This window comes from Gymnogyps californianus, chromosome 6, assembly GCF_018139145.2.
Source record: "Gymnogyps californianus isolate 813 chromosome 6, ASM1813914v2, whole genome shotgun sequence".
Classification (NCBI taxonomy): Eukaryota; Metazoa; Chordata; class Aves; order Accipitriformes; family Cathartidae; genus Gymnogyps; species Gymnogyps californianus.
The window spans coordinates 40,133,956-40,155,439 of record NC_059476.1 but is presented as its reverse complement, the minus strand read 5'-3'; the positions used below and the strand labels follow the sequence as shown (position 1 = coordinate 40,155,439).

The following is a 21,484-nucleotide window of genomic DNA, read 5'->3' as shown; positions in this document are numbered from 1 at the left end:
GCGTAACTAACTGTCCTTGGTAAAAATATACTGATACAGTGACTAGATGCTTCTGGAGATAAGCAAGCTTCAGCTTTCAAACCTCAGAGCAGAGAAAACTATTTGGAATTAAGTAAAGCCATGCTGCAAAAACCTGAAACAGGCTCCACAGCAACACAGCATTCAGGTCCCAGCCACGGACAGCGGTCTGAACAGAGTCTGAAACCTATGCAACGTAATTCACACAGGTAAGAAGGATAAATCCCACAGAGATAAGTCTTCCTCTTCTTGTTTAGCATAACGTGACACCATGTGGGCAAGCAGACCCAACTCGTTATTGTCACAGTAAGCTGGCACAGTAAGCTCCAGGGAAAAGTTCACTGTGCTGTATATTCACCTGCCTCACAGAAACACTTCCATTATGGCAATACAAAATCGCTCCTACAGACTCCAGAGATTGCACAGGAATCAGAGGAGACTTCTTTCATTGTCATTAACAAAAAAGGAATATGCTCACTAAAGGAGTTCGTACCCACTCAAGATAAAAGGCTGATCTCTTCTGCAAAGCAGCCTTGAAGACAGCAGTGAGGCAGTCCAAGTTGTAGTGGCCTGATTGGGAGGATCAAGGTTTGCCTAAATGCTATTGCAGTCAGATGATTTCCAGCTACCAGGGTTGGAATTAGAGTTTTATACTAAAAGACCAAAGAAGGATAAGTTCTGACACTTACAAACATATCTTATTAAAGCAGCTGTTTGATATCCTAAGTTGCAAAGTAGCAGAAGAGTGAACTGCCATCTGCCGAGTTCCCCCATGCATAGGTGATGTGAACTAGATGCTCTTTCAACCAATAATTTCAAGTTTCTTACAGAAACCACCAGATGAAATTGTGTCTCGCACCAAGCAGGAGAACAGACTAGATGTGTGGGTTGGCATCACTAAAAATGACTGGCCCCAAACCAGATCTCTGATGAATCGCTCTGTCTGACCCTTCTCCCTTAAACAGCAGTGGTGGCTGTTGATTCTGCAACAATCGTCTCGCTCATCCACAATTGTGCACATAATCTGACTTCTTTTAAACTATAATTTCTGTTCTAGAAAGTCATAGACTGATGTCACATCTGGTATGGGAACAGTATATTCATTTCACCCAGGTTGTATTTACTGGCATACTTTTACTTTTTCTCATGTACTACTGAAATCAGGTCCTGAATAATTTCTGTTCCTTAAAATAGTATGTTATGTTTGTTATTGTTCAGCCAATATATATGCCAATATATTTTCTGATCATATATTATTGCCAAGCTTGGAAGATTTATTAAAATCCTCATCATCTCATCCGTGATTTCATGCATCTGCTCTTTCACTATTGTGGGATGAAAATTATCTGCTTTCCTTCCTGCTCCTCCTGTTTTGAGGACAGACAGCTCACTGATTTCCATTCCACCTAAATGCAGTCACTTCCATTGCTTCCATACCTTTTCATCAGCTGTCCTGCCCTTGCCCTCAGTTTCAGCATGGTCCTCCTTAACTACAACCCAGACAAAGTGTGCGTTTTGGTTTGAGGCAATATCTAAGACCATCTTTAACCTTTACTCTCCCCCAAAAGCACAGCCATCCCACTTCATTTATACTTTTTCTTCTCTTCGCTGAAAAATATTTTTCTTTTCAATGTATATTTTGATGTCCGAGTCAACTACATTTTGATAGCTCTCACTTTCTGATGTCTTGATCAAAGCCTTCTTTCTTGATCGACCCCTTTCTCCATTTCCCATCTACATCAAGAATCTCATTTATCTAGCTGGTTCATTTTTAGCCTCTTAAGTTAAAAAAATAAAATATTATTTATTTCCTAAAATAGCATTATTTAAACTGGAAAAAAAATATTAAAAATCGTAGTGACCAAATACTGACCTATGAATATAAAATTAATTTGAAGAGCTATACTGACATTCATAATCCTGAACCCTTTCAAATACCAGCTGTCCTCCACTGTGATAAAGAACATCCCAGACACTGAACTCTGCTTGTCCCATCCCTTTTGATATTGTAGTTTACCACCCAGTTCAAACAAAACAAAACGTCCTGAATTTATAATGACTTTTGCCTGGAGGCTGCTGATCCCAGATACCTACAGCACATACCATTCTGAATCTCATATGACGGTCCTGCATTAATGTAGCAACATCGCAAATATTTAGAAAAATACGCATATAGGGGGCTCAGGTTCTTGACTAATTCCCCAAAGCTTTCCTGAGCAGCATTAAATGAATAAATAAGAACATGAAAAAAAATGATAGAAAATTATTTTGAGTTAGGGGCAAAAGGAGGAGAGGGAGAGTGCCATCTTGCCTCTGATAACCACCATTTGCAACTGCAAGGCTTCCAGTCGATCAGAATTGCCTTTAATAAAGAACCATCCTCAACTATGCTTTAAATGAGAAAACAGCACTTATGTTCAAAGTGATTTAAGAATAACTGCACTTGGTAATTTTTTGGATTACCTAGAAAACTCATCATCCAACAAGGTGGCTGTTACTGAAATTCCTTTACATTTCTAAGGGAGTGCCGGCAGTCCTCTTTTGGCAACTTTGGTCCCATTTTCTTTTCTCATGCTGTAATTCCTGTCTAGCTAAGAATAATGAGCTATAAATCAGAAGTTGAGAGAGTTATACAAATCAAACTAGCAGTAGCTAATCCAATGCAAGATCCTATGTTATGTCAACTGCACCTTTTTTATTTCAACCTAAGTGTCAAACTGATGGTCCAACAGGCCATCACAAAACCTGCTGTGACCCTCAAAGCAAGCGCTTAATCTCATGCACAAAATACTTCCCCCTTCCCCTGGGGAGGGAGCTGCATGCAGCAGCATCACTGCAGGAAGGTCCTAGAACTGCAATGATCTTTAATGAGAATTATTTCAATGGTAATTATCTTGCTCTTTTTCTTTTTGATTCAGTACTTCAACTCTCATCTACCTCAGGAGCAAAAAATTATTCGGTCTGATTTGTAACGAAGGGCAAAGATGAATTATTTCCAGTTGTCCTCTACAATCCAGAGCATAAACTTCTCTGGATGTCCCCAAAATGTTAACAGCCACAAGGTGTGTAATATTCAAAGCTACTGCACAGAACATCCAAAAGTTCCCCTGAGACATCTCTGGTCATTTAACGTACCAGAAGCTTGTCTCTCTAAATAAGATCTTGATCCAGGGATTTTCAAGAAAGCTTAGATAAAACAGGAGCTACTGTATTCAGAGATATTTACAGAAACTTAAGTTTAATATATCTCAATATTATACCAATTTCAACCTTAACAAATTAGGAACAATGAGGAGGAAAAAATTACTATGAGTTCCTTACAGCTGTTGGTAAAAGAGGAAAGTAAATAGCAATCAGACAATGAGCACACCATCTCATTTATTTTTCATTTCCTTAATGATCAACATCGGAGACTGCAGAACATTATGCCCCCAAAAGATGCAAACAATTCAAATAAATTTGCATTACAAACCAACCATCCTGCTTGCCAGTAAGGCAGTTTTTAGTGTATGCCCAGAATCATAGAATAAGTAAGTTTTGAAGGGATTGCTGGAGGCCATCTAGTCCAAGCCCCTGTTCAAAAGAGGGCCAACTTCAGAAAGCAGGAACAACCTTAATTTCAGCTTCAGCAGTTCTTAGCTTTTTCCAGTATTTTCTGTTAGACTGAAAGCTAAAGCAATAACTTATCCATAGGTTATTAGGGGGAAAAAAAAAAACAACTGGTTCAGAAGTCTAATTCCTAGCAGCACGTACACAGGGTTCACATCCTGTCAAAAGCCAATATTACCAAACAAGTTTCCAAACCTCATATTCAAGGAAAGGTCCAATGATGAAAGGATAATAAATATTCTTCATAAGGCCAAGTGTAAGAAAAACGTTCATCTCTTACAACGCTGTAACCACTGAATTCCCTTGGAAAAGGGACAAAAACCTTTTTGGATGTTTCCTCTCTCATGGATGAGCCGTTCTAGAAGAGGAAGTGTGTCTCCACAATCTATACAGTCTTTAAATGGTAGATACAATTATATCAATTACACATTCACATCATCATACACCCGCAAATATTTTGGCTCCATAAATCAAGACATTTCTCAGAAAACCTACACAGCTAGTGAGCAGCCTTGGTTTGTACCAGCTAGAGACTTGTTACCAGTACTTTTCACAGCCTGAAGGCAAGTTTATATATAAACTGGTAACTGTCCGTCTGGCTTATGTGCCTAATGCTCTTGAAAAGCTAATGAAACCCAGGTACCACCGCAGTCTCTAAGGTGTGCCCAGTGCGAGTTCAACAGCTCGTCTTTCACGCTTTCAGAGTCTGGACTGTTTCACTAAGAAAGAAGAGGGAGCTGTGGCATAAATATGGCATTGCACTAAGCTGCACTGAAGAACAAATCCATAAAGAAAAAAATTTAAAAGTAGGAAAGGTAGTGGAATGCAAAGAGAAACTGGAGTACTAATATCTGTTCAGTTTCTTTTTTCTTACCTGTGTTTAAAAATGAATAAACTGTATTTAATTTTTTGTAGAAATCTGCATACGCATTTAGTAAAGAACAGCAATCCTGAGTTTCAAAAGAATTGCCACCTATATGATACTCAACTGTACCCAGTCTACCAAAGGATGCGTTTCACAGAGACATGACTTCAGCTATACTTCTCCAAATTTCTCCTGTTTCAACACACACAAGTAGCATCTCTGAAGCTGAGTGCAAAATTATAAGGAAGAGCATAGCGATATAAAATGCTAGTGTACTTACAGCGTTTTGGGAAAAGAAAAAAAAAGGAAAATGAAGCTGAATGAATGCATTAAAAGTAACAGCTCAGAAAAAGGAAAAATAAAGCTGATGTGGAGGATAAAAGGAAAACAGATCTCCACTGATTTAAGGTTTGCTTGATTTTTTTTTAAAGAAGTGGCAAAGAATCAGTGAAGTCAGGTGAAACCCACTAAACATTTCCTTGAGAAAGGCAAATTTCATCTTTGAATTTCTTCTTTGAAATTGCTATCACTTCAAAGCAATAGAATTAAACCACAGAATAATTAGAGGGGAAAAAAAAAAGAAAAAAAACAACCCTGGGAGCTACATCAACACAATGCAAAAAGGGAAATCAAAGCAAGGGATGAATAATGATCTCTGGTAAACTGAATAAAGAAGAGATTAAGGCAAAGCCAGAACTGAATTCCCCAGAGGTCTCTGGTCTGTGGGGTAAGCAGAGTCAATTCTGGAAACTGAAATTGATAAAAAGTGACCTTTGACAGACAGATATGGGGAGCAACCTACAGGCTCCAAAACTTAGAAAGAAATTAAGACATTCAGCCATTACTTGCAGAGAGAAAGCCTAATTTGCAAAAGGATCCCCAAAGGGACCTAATAAGATTTTTGCTTGTAAAAGGAAAGAGACACAAGAGGCATTAACAAGAGTGAGCAAACAGGTGAAAATGCAGTGAGGAGGGAGGAACCGAAGTGATGAGGATTACCTACCAGAAACAACCGGAGAGGGGAAGGACCAGCACGTGACCTATGTCTCAGACTGCCATGTTTGCCAGCGCTGCACCCTCTCACCCCACCCCTTCGTACACTGGGTGGAACTATGGACAGACTTGAATGCATAAAACAGAGGGTGGGCAGCTGCATGTGAAGGGTAACAGCACCAGTAATCAAGAAAGAACGAACAAACAAGAAAAACTATCAAAACACACAGACGCGCTTGAAAAGTTAGGTGGTTCTCTCAGCTGCCGGTTTCCTCAGGGATGCCCTTTTCAAAAACTATTAATTCCTTGCGTGGAAGATAATTTATCAAAGAATTGCTCTTTTAAACTTCACCTTGTGACAGTGACAAAATAATAGGCCCAACACAAATGCTCAGTAGTGCATTTCAGAAGCACTATTTGCCAGATTTTTCATTGGTCTCATAAACCATCTTGAAAAATAAAACTTAATGCCTGGCAGCAGCCACGTATAATTATTCTTCTGAAAAGAACTAATATACATTTGGGCTGATTTAGACCTCGGCATAAAATAATTATGCAAAGAAAAAAAATTTATGCCCTACAAGCTTCACACTCTGTAGAAGTTTGGCGTCATTTTTATTCTGAACGCATTCAGTACTGCAGCCACGGCCCCTCCACCACGGTAACACAAACAACAATAAAACACCTGGATTATACACAAAAGAGCTCTGTCCTGAGGGGCACTGAATCAAGCCAGGTCTTAAAACAGTGCAGGCTCATGATGAAAAACAGCAGAAAAGCATTTCAGAGTTCACAGCTGACAGCAGCCTTACTGCCTCAGCAAATACTTGATCAAAAAACATCTTGCCCCTTCAGACCATATATTTGACCACTGCTCCTCAAAACAGCTACAGAAGAAAGGAGAGGCTTATGAGAGGAAGAAAATGTGCTAATGGTATAAATTACAGGCAGATACCCAGAAGGTCAAGACCTGATGATTTATTTTAATCAGGCTGTATTTTCCTCAACAGTTGCATTAATAGGATAAAATGTAGAATACCATAGTAATGATGAAAAATGGTAACTGAATGAAGGAGAAAAAAAAAATATCAGAGCCGTGGAGGATAACATTTGGCTTGATTAACATGACTTTGAAAATCTAAAAGGATACAAGGAGTTTTCACATGAGACTATGTAACAAAATAAACCAACAAATGTAATTTATGTTTGAGCCTAGCAAAGCTTTGAAATCCATAATTTATTGAATTATTTTATTGTTACAAACACTCTGCTGTTCAAAACAAGTAATAACTTCAGTGTTATTCTTATTAGCGTTTCAAAGTTGGAATAAAGCTAAAATTACTGATGTTTTCAGAGCAACCTGCTTAAAAACACAGGGAATATGAGGGAGAAAAATATACCCTCAGTTGCTGTATAGTTATCTGTCTTTTCAAGATCAAAGCAAAATAAATGTAATTAAAGGAAGCTGAGGTATGACCATTTACAAGGCTTTCCCCCCCCTTTTTTTTCGTTTTCTTTTTTTTTTTTTTTTTTTTTTTTTAAGGGTATTAATGCTTATGAAAGCATTGAGAACCGCTCATTACTTACCTGGTCCAGTTTCATGCTACCAGTAGCCCTTTCAGGCACGTGTTGAAGAATGAGAGATGCAAAGCCATACCTTCTCATTCAGGTGTGAAAAAGTATTGGGGTTTTATCATCATTTTAAATGAAAATTTAGTTGAGGTTTCCTTAGAAGCAGGCAAATTTCCAAAAACATGCCTCGCTTATAAAAAGCCTCTCACAAAAGTAATGGGAATTTTGTTCTGGGGTACAGACTTTCAAAGGTCCTCGGGCACCTCCTGAAGGAGACCCAATGACTTAATTTCTCATTTACTGGATTTTCTATAGATTCTGTATATTTTGTTGGGCTAAAGAGTAAAGCAGGGAGGGTACCTCTACCTGGACACTATCCTCTACATCCTGCTGAGTTGTTTGGATAGCAAGCGGACAGGACTCTGTCCACCTTGCTAAGAGCAACTGAACATGCTGAGCTTTCCACAGGGTGGGTGGCAAGAAGAAACCATGTAAATTGGGGCTCCACAGGAGAAGCGAGAGGAGCAAGCCTGCAAATACTCTAACCTTAAGCCCTACAGACAATTAAAAGATTTTCTGGATCGTTCAAGAAGGGCCTGGGCACATTTTTTTTTCCCCCCAAATCTGGGATGCCAGCCAAAAATGAACACTGTTGGAAAGGACATATGCTGTGGTTACTGCAATGGGACTTGCTTGCAAACCTTTCTTCTTCCCTCTTTCAGTAGCTCCACAGTCCTTTTGCTTAGTGAGCTGTCATTTTTAGTTTAGTTTTCTGCATTTTAATAAAATACTTCATTTTCCAACAAGGTAAGGTGGGGAATTCTTTTGACACAGAACAGAAAGAAAGGAGACCAATTTGGGATCCCAGCACACTGTTAAACAGATCACCTGGTGTTGACTGGACTTGGAAAAGAACTGAAGTGGCTCAGACCCCCTGACCATCACCAAAATCAAGTAGGCTTACAAACCTAACATGTTTAATCTTTCAAAAAAGCTTTCTAGATACCTATCCACAAACATAGGTTCCACTAAATGACGGTGGCTCTCCATACTTAAGTATTCTGGAATGCATCCAAATCATCTACGGCAAAGAGATTCCCAAGCTAGGATTAAACTGAACATACCGTAAATCCAGCTGCCAGCTGACAGTGCTGTGCAGATACACTGCTTCAGTCCAAACAAGAGCAGCCAGCTTTGTCTGCAGGCCTCCTTACAGGCTCTCATCAGCAGCTTGCCGGTCTGAACAGTGTTTCACACGTTGCTTCCAAACCTATGCCGCAGACAGTATTTCCCAGTATCAGGCTCCATAATAATACATGCATAAAACCAGAGAAAAATTCACTGTACTCTTTGAAGGCCTATCATAGGGAGTCCTAAAAATAAGAGATAGTAGAAGAGTTTAAAAGGCACTGAATATCTTACCTATCTTTACTACCATGGAAACAAGATTTAAAACCAACTGTTCAAATTAATATTTTAAGAAACTTATTATATGCAACCAAAACATGTATTTTCATAGATTAGAGAGAATTTGTACTACAGCTCTGCAACAGCCAGATCATTTTCTCACTCAAATAAGTGGGGTAGGTGGGGAAGTGAGCTTAGAATAAAAATACATTTAAAAAGTTATGAACAATGCTAATTAAACTATGATGGCTACTTAAAAAAAAAAAAACCAAACAAAAAGCAAACTCTCAGCTACAAAAGAGTTGTATTCAGAAAAAAAGTTTAGAAGTAAAAATTGGTAAAACGGACATTTTACTAAATTACTCTCTTTCCACAAGCATTCCCACACAAACACTGTCTCTACAGCTGTAAATAATACTCACATTTGGCTGTCTAACAATCTTGAAGACTGAAGTCCTCTACACACAAAAATGTTACAGCACCAACACGTGATGTAAACTACTTTACAGCCTGACAGGAACTTACTAAGACTTAATCGTAGAGCTCATTTCTTTCTATCAAGACATTTAAGGAAAGATGGTGACTTCAGCATTGTCATGATATAAGTGAGTACAATACTGAATTGCATCCTCCAACTAGTAGTCATTTCAATTCAATGTATTACAGATGATGTACCATTTGTACAACGGTATGGCAACGTGTCCTACCACAGATTCATGCCCTATGTTTCTATGCCAGAAGCGTACTCATCTCCAGCCCCATCCTCTGCTGTTCCTGACTGGAGTCCCCACACGGACCCGGACCTGCTCCATCACCTCGCTGTGCCTGCAACTGTTGACTGACCCTGTTACCACCATCCCTGCTCTGCCTACCCTGCTCAGGCCCTGTGGGACTGTGTCCTGGTCAGTGGGGACACTGCCCCACCAGTGTTGGGGTCACCCCAGCTCAGCCCCACCACATTGCTCACTGATACAAACACTAATAATAGCTAACACTTTTACTACACCTAATAAGCTGCTTAATGGGATGTAGTAAAATAGGAGCATCACCGACAGACATGATGTGAAACAGAACAGAGGACCCATTGATAAGCAAATCCCTACCTTCAGAACAGACCTCACTCTCAAGAGTTTCCTCTGGTCATCATCTCTCTTCAGTATGTGCAATCAATGGCATGTCCCAAGCCACCACCAGAATTTGAGCACACGGATCGTTCCAACTCTATCAAGTGAACACTTCCAGCAGAGTGAAAATATTTCTTGACAGTATTAGCAAAAAGCTGACATAACAGCTGCAGCGTCTGACAAGTCCAAATTCATCTTAGTTCACATGGATAGAAAAAAAAAATCAACTTATGCTTTACATTGGATTAGTTGTAAATATTGCAATTCAAAAGTATACAGAAATGAGTAACATGCTATTACTGTACACAGGACTGTGCTGAACAAAAGGTGAATTTTGCGTGAGCTGAGTCGGTTCAGCTCAACAGAGCCCGAGTGGGTAAGAACAGCTGATTCGGGACGGAGTAGCTCAAGCGCACACGAACCAGCAGAGCCAAGGCTCTTATGAACAAGAGCACCTGCCCACTATAGAGCTCAAAAGAGCTAGATGAAGAAGGAAGAATGGATTCTGAGCTGCAGGGTAGAAACCCTCTCGTTTGACACTGAACACACATAAAAGGCCGTTCCCCAAAAGGCAAAAGAAGATCCATTCACTCCGACATCAGTGGCAGACCTTTGCCAGTGGCATAAGAGGAGACCTGAGCTCTCAACACCGCGACATCTCCATGGCAGTCACTATATTCATGTTGCCTAGGGCAGGGCCAGCTGGGACATTCAGAACAGACCTACGTTTGATCTTTCCTAGAAGGTGGCTGAGGCAGGCTCACCCATACCTATGAACCCTATATACCTGCTTTGGACTCTGTTTCATACTTTTGTGAAACTCAGCAAAAATATTTCTCCCCCTGCCCCTTGCTACCAGATGCTTAAATCTATTCCTGGCTCTGCCACTCGCTTGTCTTGGCATTCACATAAATGCCACCAATTCCCACATCAGGGTAAGAGAGTTGCTTATAGGAACAGGCAGCAGAGAATATAAAACAAGAACGGCTGACTTGTTGGTGGGTAGTGTAACAGTAATAGATATCCATTACAATGACAGTGACATGCTCCGGGGAAGAGATTTTCTTCCAGCTGAGCAGCATGCCAAATGTAAGTCATGTTTCCACAAGAGGAAAGATTTCACAAAAGGAGAACTTGGCAAGAATTAATTTTAAGTCATGCCAGTAAAAGCAGTATCACTTGGTGAATATAAGGCAGATAAAGATTTAAATGCATCATCTAACTTATTGGGCTGACCCATACATGCTACTCTAAAAGGATTTTCACGGTATCCACTTTTAGCCATGACAAAAGGAAGTGAAATACGCAGCTCGACACATAGTTTGTGAAAACAGTACTCTGTATTCAAAACCATGCCATGGAAAGAAATTCTGCTTATGTTTTGAATGCACTGTGAACAAACATTTCAAAACAAGTTTCTTTCAAAGTTCACCGGTGCCCCCTCTTTGCTTGCAAGGAATAGAAAAATTGAGCTCTCTGTTAATCTCCTGTAACTCCAGAAATAAAGCGATACCAAAACACTTACAAAGCACGCCATAACAGTTCTGGCAATTACTACCAGAGGATTGATCACAACAGTCACCTCCCCCTCCCTGGAGGAAAACTGATTTTAAGCAGGCTTAAAACGTATTAAATACTCCTATTCTTGCACTGCTTTACTGGAACTGCAAAGGAGAAGACTGTCAAAGAATATTACCAGTAAAATGACATTCAATGTTTCAAAATGATATGAAAGAAATAAATTGTTGAAATATGCAGTTCTTCATTTGCAAAGGTAAACTGACAACCTGGGAATATGAATGGATCAAGTATCTTAATTTGAATTATTCTGAATACTCAAATTGTCAAAGATAAGCTGTTCAGAAAATTTTAAATCACTCTGAGGAGAATTTCCACTAAAAAAAGTAAATCTCAAATACATTTTGAAAAGGCCTCAGCATTACAGAGCACAACCGTCATTCACAAAAGTTACGCCTACCACAAAATGGAGTTAAATTCCCAGTTTTTGTCATTTTAAACATCAATACTAGGGAGGACCTGTGGTCTTGTCATTTTAAACATCAATACTAGGGAGGACCTGTGGTCTTGCCTGATCTGCTAATTACTCCTCCAGTTATTCAATATTTAGTGAACAAAACTCAATAGCTTGCAGTTGAATTAGTGCCTATGGGTAACACTGAGACAGTTGCAAGTTGTCAGCAGAAGAAAGATTTCAGCAGATACAACTTGACCCAAGATATGACACCTGAATGTGCGCACAGACAGTGCAATGAAAGACAAAATAGCTTTGGTAACTACATACAAGTCCTAAGAACCTACAGAGGTAGGTGAGACAGTTAATGATGAAAATAAGGGGAAAGAACCTCTCATCCCTGAAGGTAATTTAAGGACATCTATTTCACCTCCCCCCCAAGAGCACCAATACCAGGTTAGGATATTTTTCTAGACAGCTGACAGCACAAAAACATTTTAAATAATTCCAACTCTATCACTTAATAACTGTATTTTCTATCCTTAAGAAGAAATTAATCAGCTTCTAAAAGGACAATTTATTTTCTCCCCTACTTCCACCCCGAATTATCTCCTGCTTTTTGGCACACTGATTTTTTTCTTAAAAGACATAATTAAAAAAAAATTACTGAGAAAGGAGACTTGTAGAGATCTTTAACAAAAGCTCTGCTTAAATACTGGCCACTGCTGATGTCTGTGCTCATGAATAGAAGTGGAATAATAAGCTCATCCATTTTAGAGCTTCTTCAGTCTTTACAGATTTGTCCTCCATGAAAAACACGTGAGCGTGAATTTAAATCTGTGGTATTAAAAATAGCATTAGACACCAAATTGATTCATGACTTTTCAATGAAATCGTTAATACCAAAATCCTAAGAATGTATAATTTCAGAATGGAAATGAACAAACAGGCTTGAATGAAATACAAATAATTTCCATAAATTTAGGCGCCTCTTCCCATCTCATGAATTTATAAACTAAATCAAATTGTCAGCTAAGAAGTGATACTTTCTTGCACTAGTTTACATTTTGATTTAAACAACTTAAGACAGCGAGTTGAACACCAACATGTATTAGCCAGCTACTAACATGAAGAACAGGAGGAAAACCACAAATACAAGTTACAAAAAAAAAAATTCCATATTCCATCTTGTTGAAGACATTTATTAGCTGAGTATAAGAGAATTTTCTAACTTCTAGTTCTTACACTTACCCTTCATCTGCTCGACTCTAAGCCTTCTTACCTGACAAGAACAGCAGCTATACTCTTCCAGGCAATTTACCCTTTCTTGAAATATAAATTTGTTATGCTCTGATAATATTCCTGTTGTTGCATTTAATAATGATTCTTGGGATGGCTGATTAAGACCAAATAAGCCTTAGTCTTAATTGGCTGTATCTCTGAATACAAAAGAAGGACATTTCTATCTCTGGCAACCAAGTATGCAAGTCATGACAGAAAAAGAGGAATAGTCTAAAAGTACATTATTAAGCTGTGGCATATCAGCCAATTTTCCTCCATTATGGAGAAATTTGAAGACAGTACTTGGACCAGAGCATTCAGAAAATCCTCGAGTGTGAAGTAAAGTTCTGCCAGAAGAATAAACCAATTCAGCTACAGTTGGGTCTCTCTTGACACTCTTGCACTTGCACCCCATGGCACACTTCCCACCTCAAAGCCAAGGAGCACAGCAGTAGTCACTAAGCCCCTTTCTGATGCTATTGCTGAAACTTTCCTGGATTGTACACTGTTCCCAGTGGATTTCTATGGCCGAGACTAACCCCTTTGTCCAAGTCTAACCAACGCGCTCCTAAATGGCACAGGAATGCCCTGAACAATCCAGAACCAGAGCCAGTACTTGCCAGGGCTGTTGAACACCAAGTGGTGGGCTTTCTTTTCGGGTAGCCTCAGCATCTGACCATATCTTCAGAGCCACAGCTAGACTCAACCTAAAACAGCCCATGCAACAGTTGTTCATCCAGATGACTCCGAGAAGGATCAATGGGAAATACTCAGGCTCCCAAATCAGTCCGGGTGTGGGAATATGGTGTTGAACTATACAGCACTCTGCAATGTGGTAAATTTAGTCTTCAGCCCTTAGTAACAGCCCTAGCACTGTGCAGCCACATGGCATACACGAATCAATACAAATCCACTCCTCTTGTTAAATTTGTCCAAAACATTCTGAAAGGGTAGCTGATAAAAGTTACTTAATCTGGCAGATATTAGATCTAATGTATCACCTTTCTTCCTACATAAAAACATAAAGGCAGACTAAACTCCATACTGCGTGCCCTAATTTGACAAAATGTTATTATGTGCCTGGGCCTGATCCAGATCAGATTTGCATTGCTGGCTAATCTAATGTTGCACAGACCCAGTATTAATGATCACAGAATAGCATCAGCACACACAAATTCAGCAAAACACTACTGATGCTCAATGCTACAATCATATTAGCTATCTAGATTGTATCGGTAGCTAACTTATATCACTAGACTGAACTGCAATCCTCAGCTGACAATTATCTAGACTTACTTAAGCATTCTCAGATGTACACATGGGACCTGAGAACGCGGCAGTATCTGTACAATAAGAGCAATTAGGTTTACAATTGAAGAAAAGTTGGTGGTTTAGAAGCAAAGTTAGTTGAAATCCTCTTTCCCTTGTACAGCAAGATAATATTTCATCCAAAGATTTATTGGCTGCAATACCTTAACTTACGCTTTATTGTATATATACACAACATACCACATTCTCCATTGCTACAGAAACCAGATTCCAGATTGGTGAAGACATATTTGAAAAGGAATACTTCCCACAGCTGGTGAAAAACGTTCACAAATACTTTAGGAAGCTGTAAGATTGTTTAAAAATGCAAGAAAAATCTATGTGTGGACATACAGGCATATAGACAATTGCATAACTTAGAGTGGAAATCAACTGAAGCAGTTTCTCCCTGGAAGCATTTCACAAGAATAACAACAACATATAAGCTTATAATTTGATTTTTTTTTCCGTTATAGAAATGTAATTGTTAACTGCTACAAAAGAAATAGCGCACCAAGCAAAAGTTAAACGCAAAGAGTCCTCAAACTGCACTTACGGGGAAACTAAGAAAAAACAATACAAAATTACAGTACATTACAGCTTGGTCTCTTTTCCCTTTCCACATCCACACAAACATCCCAGACTTGAGAGACATTTTTCTCAGAATCACTTGAAATAGTAAAACTAAGACTACTTTTCTTTCATAATGCTACATATAAAGCTGATTTTTGAACGATAGGAAATAATAGGTGGTGGTTTTAAAATCAAAGATTGAGAGGCTCGTAAAGACAGTAAACTATAACTTACAAGAATATATAACTTCATAAATTCTAACACCTCTATGCAACATGCTAGCATCTGTACAGCTTAAAAGAAAATCAAGTCCTCCCTCCTGCAGGAAGAAACCCAGAGCTAAGGCTGAAAGCTCTGCTCTATTTTAGACCTGTTAATCCCCATGGAATAGCTTTAAGTCTTGTTCAGGCACTGAGTACACAAGGCTGTCTTCAGCTCATCTTATTTATAACGTTTTTCCCCCCCATTGAGCGTCAACTGACTCATCTCATTGCTGGTAAACAGAGAGCTACTGCAGGCATTGCAAAAGTCAAAGGAGCGAACCTTATGCATGATATAAAGACTTCACAGGCCTACAGACACATGAACCTGCATGCTCCACGTGGAAACCTTCTATGGAAACAGCTATTTCACCAGGCTTAGACTGTTTCCTTCCACCGGTGATGTCTCTAGGACAGCATGCTACACTACCATGAGATGGGTGTTACCTCCCTTCCTTCCCACTGCTTCTTTTCCTAACAAAAAGGGGAAAGCAGGAGCTTCAGATGCACTGTTCTACTTGTCAGTATATAAAAAACCGTGAGCTTTTAATTACATGTACATGACTTTGCAAAATTTTACAGAACAGTCTTCTAACTTATCTTGCTTTGTACGTTTGCCATACACATGTAAAGAGAGTTACGGGAACATACAGGACACTAGCAAGTTGAAACTCCTTTATGCGTTTGACACATCTCATATTTCAGCCTGCTCTCCCTGATAAGGCTTTACAGGGCCAAACACCACGATTAATTGCTGCAGATTTTAGTCCCACTAATTAGAACTCAGCAACTCTTAGAACGTAAAATAACACAACACTTCTCACAATTAAATCTGAGTATTTGTCAAAAAAACACACTGGGTTTCAATAGCCCAAGCACCTTGAGTGGACTTGAAGTGGTCTTCTGAATGTTTAAAAAACCCGTTAAATGGTATTTTAAACCAATTATATAGCCTTGGTGGCATGTTCAAAATTCAACTGCAAACCCCAAAAATTCTCAGATAAAAGAATTTCAAAACAGCAGTAATATCAGAGACATCATTTCTGTAGGAAAGATTTGTATTTGAAGAAATTAAGATGCTGAAGCACCTTCTCATCCTTCAAGTCATGAATTCATCCATTTTCTGAAACAGAAGGGAAAAGTAGGAAGAGACCACAGAGCTGCAATTCTTAAGAAATGCTATTCTCAATACACCTGTGTTCAACCACAGCAACTTTCCAAATCAGAAAATGGTATTTTACTAAATCAATTTTTCACCTTAGCCAAAACGTCTTAAGGTAGCCAGACTGGAATCAGCATACGATCCACGCAGGAGACGGATAGCGGGACCCTTAATCTTTAAGGCTCATTAGTTCAATTCCAGCCCACACCGGTAGACACTGAAAATTTTATTAAGTAATGGCTGTTCGGAAGCCATCACACACAGTCCATAGGAAATGTATTAGACACTTAAGCCCGTCTCAGAAGAGAGGCTACAGATTTTGTGCCTCTAGAGACATTTTCTTCAATCTCTGTCAATTGCCCCTGAAAAACAAGTTAAAATAGTTTGGTACAGCATGGAAATTTGCAGTGACATTGTCCATGTGCCTTTGTAATCAGGTCCATTCTTCCAGCATTACATACAATTAAACTGAAAATAAATTGGTCCAATAGTAGCAGGGAAAAAACCACAGCCTGGTTTCCTGCGTATTTGTGCCCTATTTCCCATTTAATCCGTCACCGCAGGGAGTTATTGATGGGGATTTGTAGAGTGATCACACATCCTCTGTCTCCCCAGGAAGTCAGGCTGACAAAAGATTGCTGCCAAGATAGCAGGAAGATGAAAAGATATAAAAATAATACCAAACCCACCTACAGCCATGAAAGCTCATTCCTGCACTCACCTGCGTTTGCATAAATACCAAACAACCGGAATGAGCGCTGAGATTTATGTACGGAGAGGAGAGAGAGATCACGTAATTTGTGGAGACGGTCCAACTATTCATTAGCACTCTATATCATTGTGAGGGCCAGGGGGTAGAAACAACAACAACAACAAAAAAAAAACCAAAACCACCAAAAAATCAGAAGCAGAACATTTACTGATTTACCTAGGATAGGCAAGAACACAAAATATTCATAACTACAGAGTTTTTGTTATGAATGCATTACCAAGACACCAGTTCATATTCTTCTTCACATCAGGGTAGATCTTTTAGAGTTACACTGATCTCTACGTTGGCACCTGGCTAGCATACTGGCTATTAGCTAAGTATATAACTTATACCCCAAACAAGTATCTGTTAAAAATTGAATAGTACTTGCCCATATTCTATTAACTTTGTAGCTATCCCAAAATAAAACACATAAAGGCAAGTATCAAGCAGCAGGTGACAGGGGTATAGCTATTCTGTCTGCGCACCCCCGTTGTACGCGAGGTCACCCAACATCCTGCCAAGAAGCCTGCAACACTGCAGCCTGCTTGCTCCCTCACTCCAACATCTGCATTTTGTTCCAAATTCTAGTTTAATCAGTCATATACAGCAGATCTCAATTTCGCCTCTTTTAGAAGTCATTTCCCAATAGTCTACTTTCCATTAAAAACCCTTTTTAAAGATTCAAAGCCTTTTAGCATTTCAGTTTGCTCATCTTAAGGAAAAAAGCACAGGCAGCTCTATGTGAAGGCCCCCAAAAACTTGGGGCACAGTTACAATGAAAAATTCTAAAATATTAATGAGTCTCATTCATTCAGTCTTTAAAACAAGCTAAAACCAAGACTCAAATTCAGTAATGAAAAAAAATCCATGGGTGAAAATAACTCTCTGCCTATTGTCCTGGTTTCAGCTGGGACAGAGCTAACTTTCTTCTTAGTAGCTGGTACAGTGCTGTGTTTTGGACTTAGTGTGAGAATAATGTTGATAACACGCTGATGTTTTAGTTGTTGCTAAGTAGCGCTTATCTTAAGCCAAGGACTTTTCAGTTTCCCATGCTCTCCCAGCAAGGAGGTGCACAAGAAGCTGGGAGGGAGCAGAGCCGGGGCAGCTGACCTGAACTAGCCAAAGGGATATTCCATACCATGGAACGTCATGCCCAGTACATAAACTAGGGGGGGTTGGCCGGGAGGGGTGGATCGGTGCCCAGGCATCAGTCAGCAGGTGGTGAGCAACTGCATTGCACATCACTGTTTCTTTTCCTTGGGTTTTATTTCTTTTTTCCTTTTTTTTTCTTTTGAGATAACAGTTTAATAACTGAAGTAAAATAAAATATACTACTAACAATAATAATAATAAAATATAATAATAATAGTAATAAAAGGACTATAACAAAAAAGGGGAAAAAATAAAAACCCCTGTACATCTAGAAGAATTAAATTTTGCTGTTAATACGAGCTATTCTCAAGTACTATCACCCATTCAGTTAAAGGAAAAATGAAAAAATAATTCATTTGTACCTTATGAAATGTAAAGTTCACCCTTTCTAGGATTCTTTACAGGAACACAACCATAATCTAATATACTATTGCACTTAAATTACTTGATATAAAGATATATTAATCCAGTGGTGGGAAACCATCAAATCCTAAATCTATGCTGATCTCTCAAGGAGATCTTTAAAGGTCAGACATGTAACTGTGTGTCTGACTATGAAAACAAGGAATAGTTATTTTGTAAAATATTTTTATTCCCTGAGACTTGCTGGTCTCCAGACTTTTTTTGAATTAGAAATTATTGAACTCCGTATGCTGAGAAACAACATTCAACACAGTGGAACTAAAGATACACTTCTAAGGAGCAGGATTTTCTGTTTATTCAGTTGCCAGAATGTGATGGATATGTGCACTAGATGAAATGAAATGTCACACAGAGGTGTTAATTCAGTTATTGTTTTGAGATCTTCATTCTAAAACCTTAGAAGAGACAATTCAAGATCAACAACAGACCTTTGAAAGCTGCAGTGCAAGGAATTAAAATAACCTGATTAGATTTCATACTTTAAGTGATCTAGAGACATATTTATATATGTTACAACAAAAACGGGCGGATTGTTCCTCTGCATTTATTGGCAATTCCAATACAAAGTGTGTTTGGTCACTGGAAACGCTGTATAACATATAATCTGCGTATCATCCAAACGTCTATCACTACAGCTTCGCTATCACTTTTAACAACTATATAATGTCAATTTTGAGACTGAATGGCAAATAATTTGAAATAATTTTTGACAAACTATTCTAGTGAATTCACACACACAGTAAATACACTCACCTCGTTGATCCTGGCATCAATATCCATGATTTTTACTTTCAGGCTGCATGCTCTATAACACAGCAACGTCCAATTCTCGTACCAAAGCTCCCAACGTATCAAAAACTGGTATTAAAACGTTTTCTTATCACAACACACTGCTTGAGCTGACCTCCCTTATTACCCTTTATATCCTCTATTTGTTCCCTTCTCAAGCTTTTTACAAAGGTTTTTTGGTGGCAAAGCTGTTTTGACTTACTTATAACCCCTTACCATTTATACAGATTCATCTTCTAATGCATAGGAAGGATGAAAGGCTACAAGACACAAGCTCTGGTAACCAAACCATTTCTACCAAACATAACGGGTCATTCTGTAAATCTAACTGAGGCCTACTGGTGATGAACCAGCTCTCAGTCCGCTTCTTCCACTAGTCGTTTCAAGCTGTAGCTGTAGTGTAAAATATGTAAGGAAATCGGCCAAGGGCAGTGCTGTAGAGCACAAACTGATATTGTAGCCAAAACAACACGTCACACAAATGGAAGTGTGCTCATCAGGATACAATAGTGGCTTGCCTAGAACCAAAATATCAGCATATTAGAAGAGCATAGCTAACAATAGTGCATTAAGATTTTGCAACACTGATGGCATAGCCAGACACTACTTATAAACATCTTATGTAAGCATGTGAACATGACCACAAAGAGAGGCCAAAAAAAAAAAAGTGCAGTTGCGTGCAGGAAGCATCCAAGTAACAAAGTGTTGCGTTACCTGATCAGTTAGTCTTCTAATTCCCTCATATATATGTGTGTGTGCGCGCACATCCGCGCACAGGTGTGTACTCATACACATTCAGCTACAACAATACCCATCATTCGGCACGGATCCAAATTCAAAAATTTGGATAAAGCATTTACCCTGAACCTTAAGACATCTGGAAGGGCACACACAGAGAGCTGGAAAACGAAATCTGCTGGTAGCTGCTCCGCATCCTTTGCTGTGACTATTATTCTATTTTAAAATATCTACATTCAGGTTAAGCAAGACTCACAAAAACCCCCGATTATTTAATATGAAGTACACGAGCAGTAGCATTGACTCAACCACTGAGCCGCTACACTGTACTGAGATTTAACTTTCATTAATTTCAGTCACATGTAGTAGTGGGGAGGATACAACTTACCACTTCAACAAAGATAGCGCAAGGTTTAAGGACATTTCAACTCAAGAGCCGGCTTCCCAGGAGAACCATTTACTTAATACATATTGTGACTCACAGATGAGGTGTGTCGCTTCCATTAACTACAATGCGAATTGAAGTTTCTACTTCCAATTCGACTTCTTTAATGGGGAGTTAATGGTTCATAAGAATTCATAGCGAAATAGATAAATTACATCATTGCGGACACACGCAAAACTTTTAGGAAATTCACACCTCTCCCCACCATACTCAATTTAACCATCTTTCTTGCAGGATCAGTTACATTTGAACAGAAATTTTAACTTTCTAGTTTTTAGCAAGCACTGAATCAAGCATTAAAAAGCTGAGAAATAAAGTTTATTATGCCATTCAATTAGAGAGCTGCAAGTTTTTTTAATTTCTCTAGATTTTTGTTTCTATTTCAAATGACTCTGGTCAGCATCTCGCCTTAGTTTTGGCTGTTGTTCCCACCACATTCTCCAGGTAACTCACTCAAGCACTGCTAGCACATAAGAATAAAATGCTATAAAACATGCCAGTACTACCTATGAATACTTGATGCCTTCCGAACAAGGTGATACAGATACAATCATTTCATAAGCATCAAATCCCAAGACTCCTTCTACAGTGCATACATTGAAAAAAGATAAAGAATTTTTTTTTCGAGTTTCCATGACTACATGCAAGCAAGTTTTGCCATTTCAGCAGTGTCCATAAACTCGTGTTATTAAACTTAGAGCAAACCAACAAGCAACGTTCTAAAAGCTGCATGTGAAACCCAGAAGACAGCAATGTTAACACTCCTATCAAGCTTCAGAGAAAGGAGGTTTCGGCTTTACCTAACCACACCAAAAAACAAAAACAAAGACTGACCAGAACTTTGTCCTCCAGTAACATCATACTGACATAAGAAGTCAGACAGTAAAAAATAAGCTGGCATATTAGCAACAAGGGAGCTAAACTACTGTTGTATGACAAATAATTGTGGTCTAAATACTTTTTAAAACTCAACGCATATTCACAAGAGCTATCTGGAGTCAAAGACCAAAGTCATCAAAATGTATAATTTTCAGGACAA

General features: G+C 38.9%; 1 protein-coding gene across 5 annotated transcripts in view; it reads right to left on the bottom strand.

Annotated features, from left to right (window-relative positions):
• Positions 1-21,484, bottom strand: part of PCDH15 (protocadherin related 15) — a 419,295-nt gene that overhangs the window by 325,193 nt on the left and 72,618 nt on the right. Inside the window, exon 1 of one of the 5 annotated variants that reach the window (XM_050898733.1) lies at positions 8,182-8,219. The exons of the other annotated variants lie outside the window; for them this stretch is intronic. The gene's annotated coding sequence lies outside the window, so the exon portion shown is untranslated. Of the gene's footprint in view, positions 1-8,181; positions 8,220-21,484 lie in introns of those variants that run through there. 5 annotated transcript variants of the gene reach the window in all.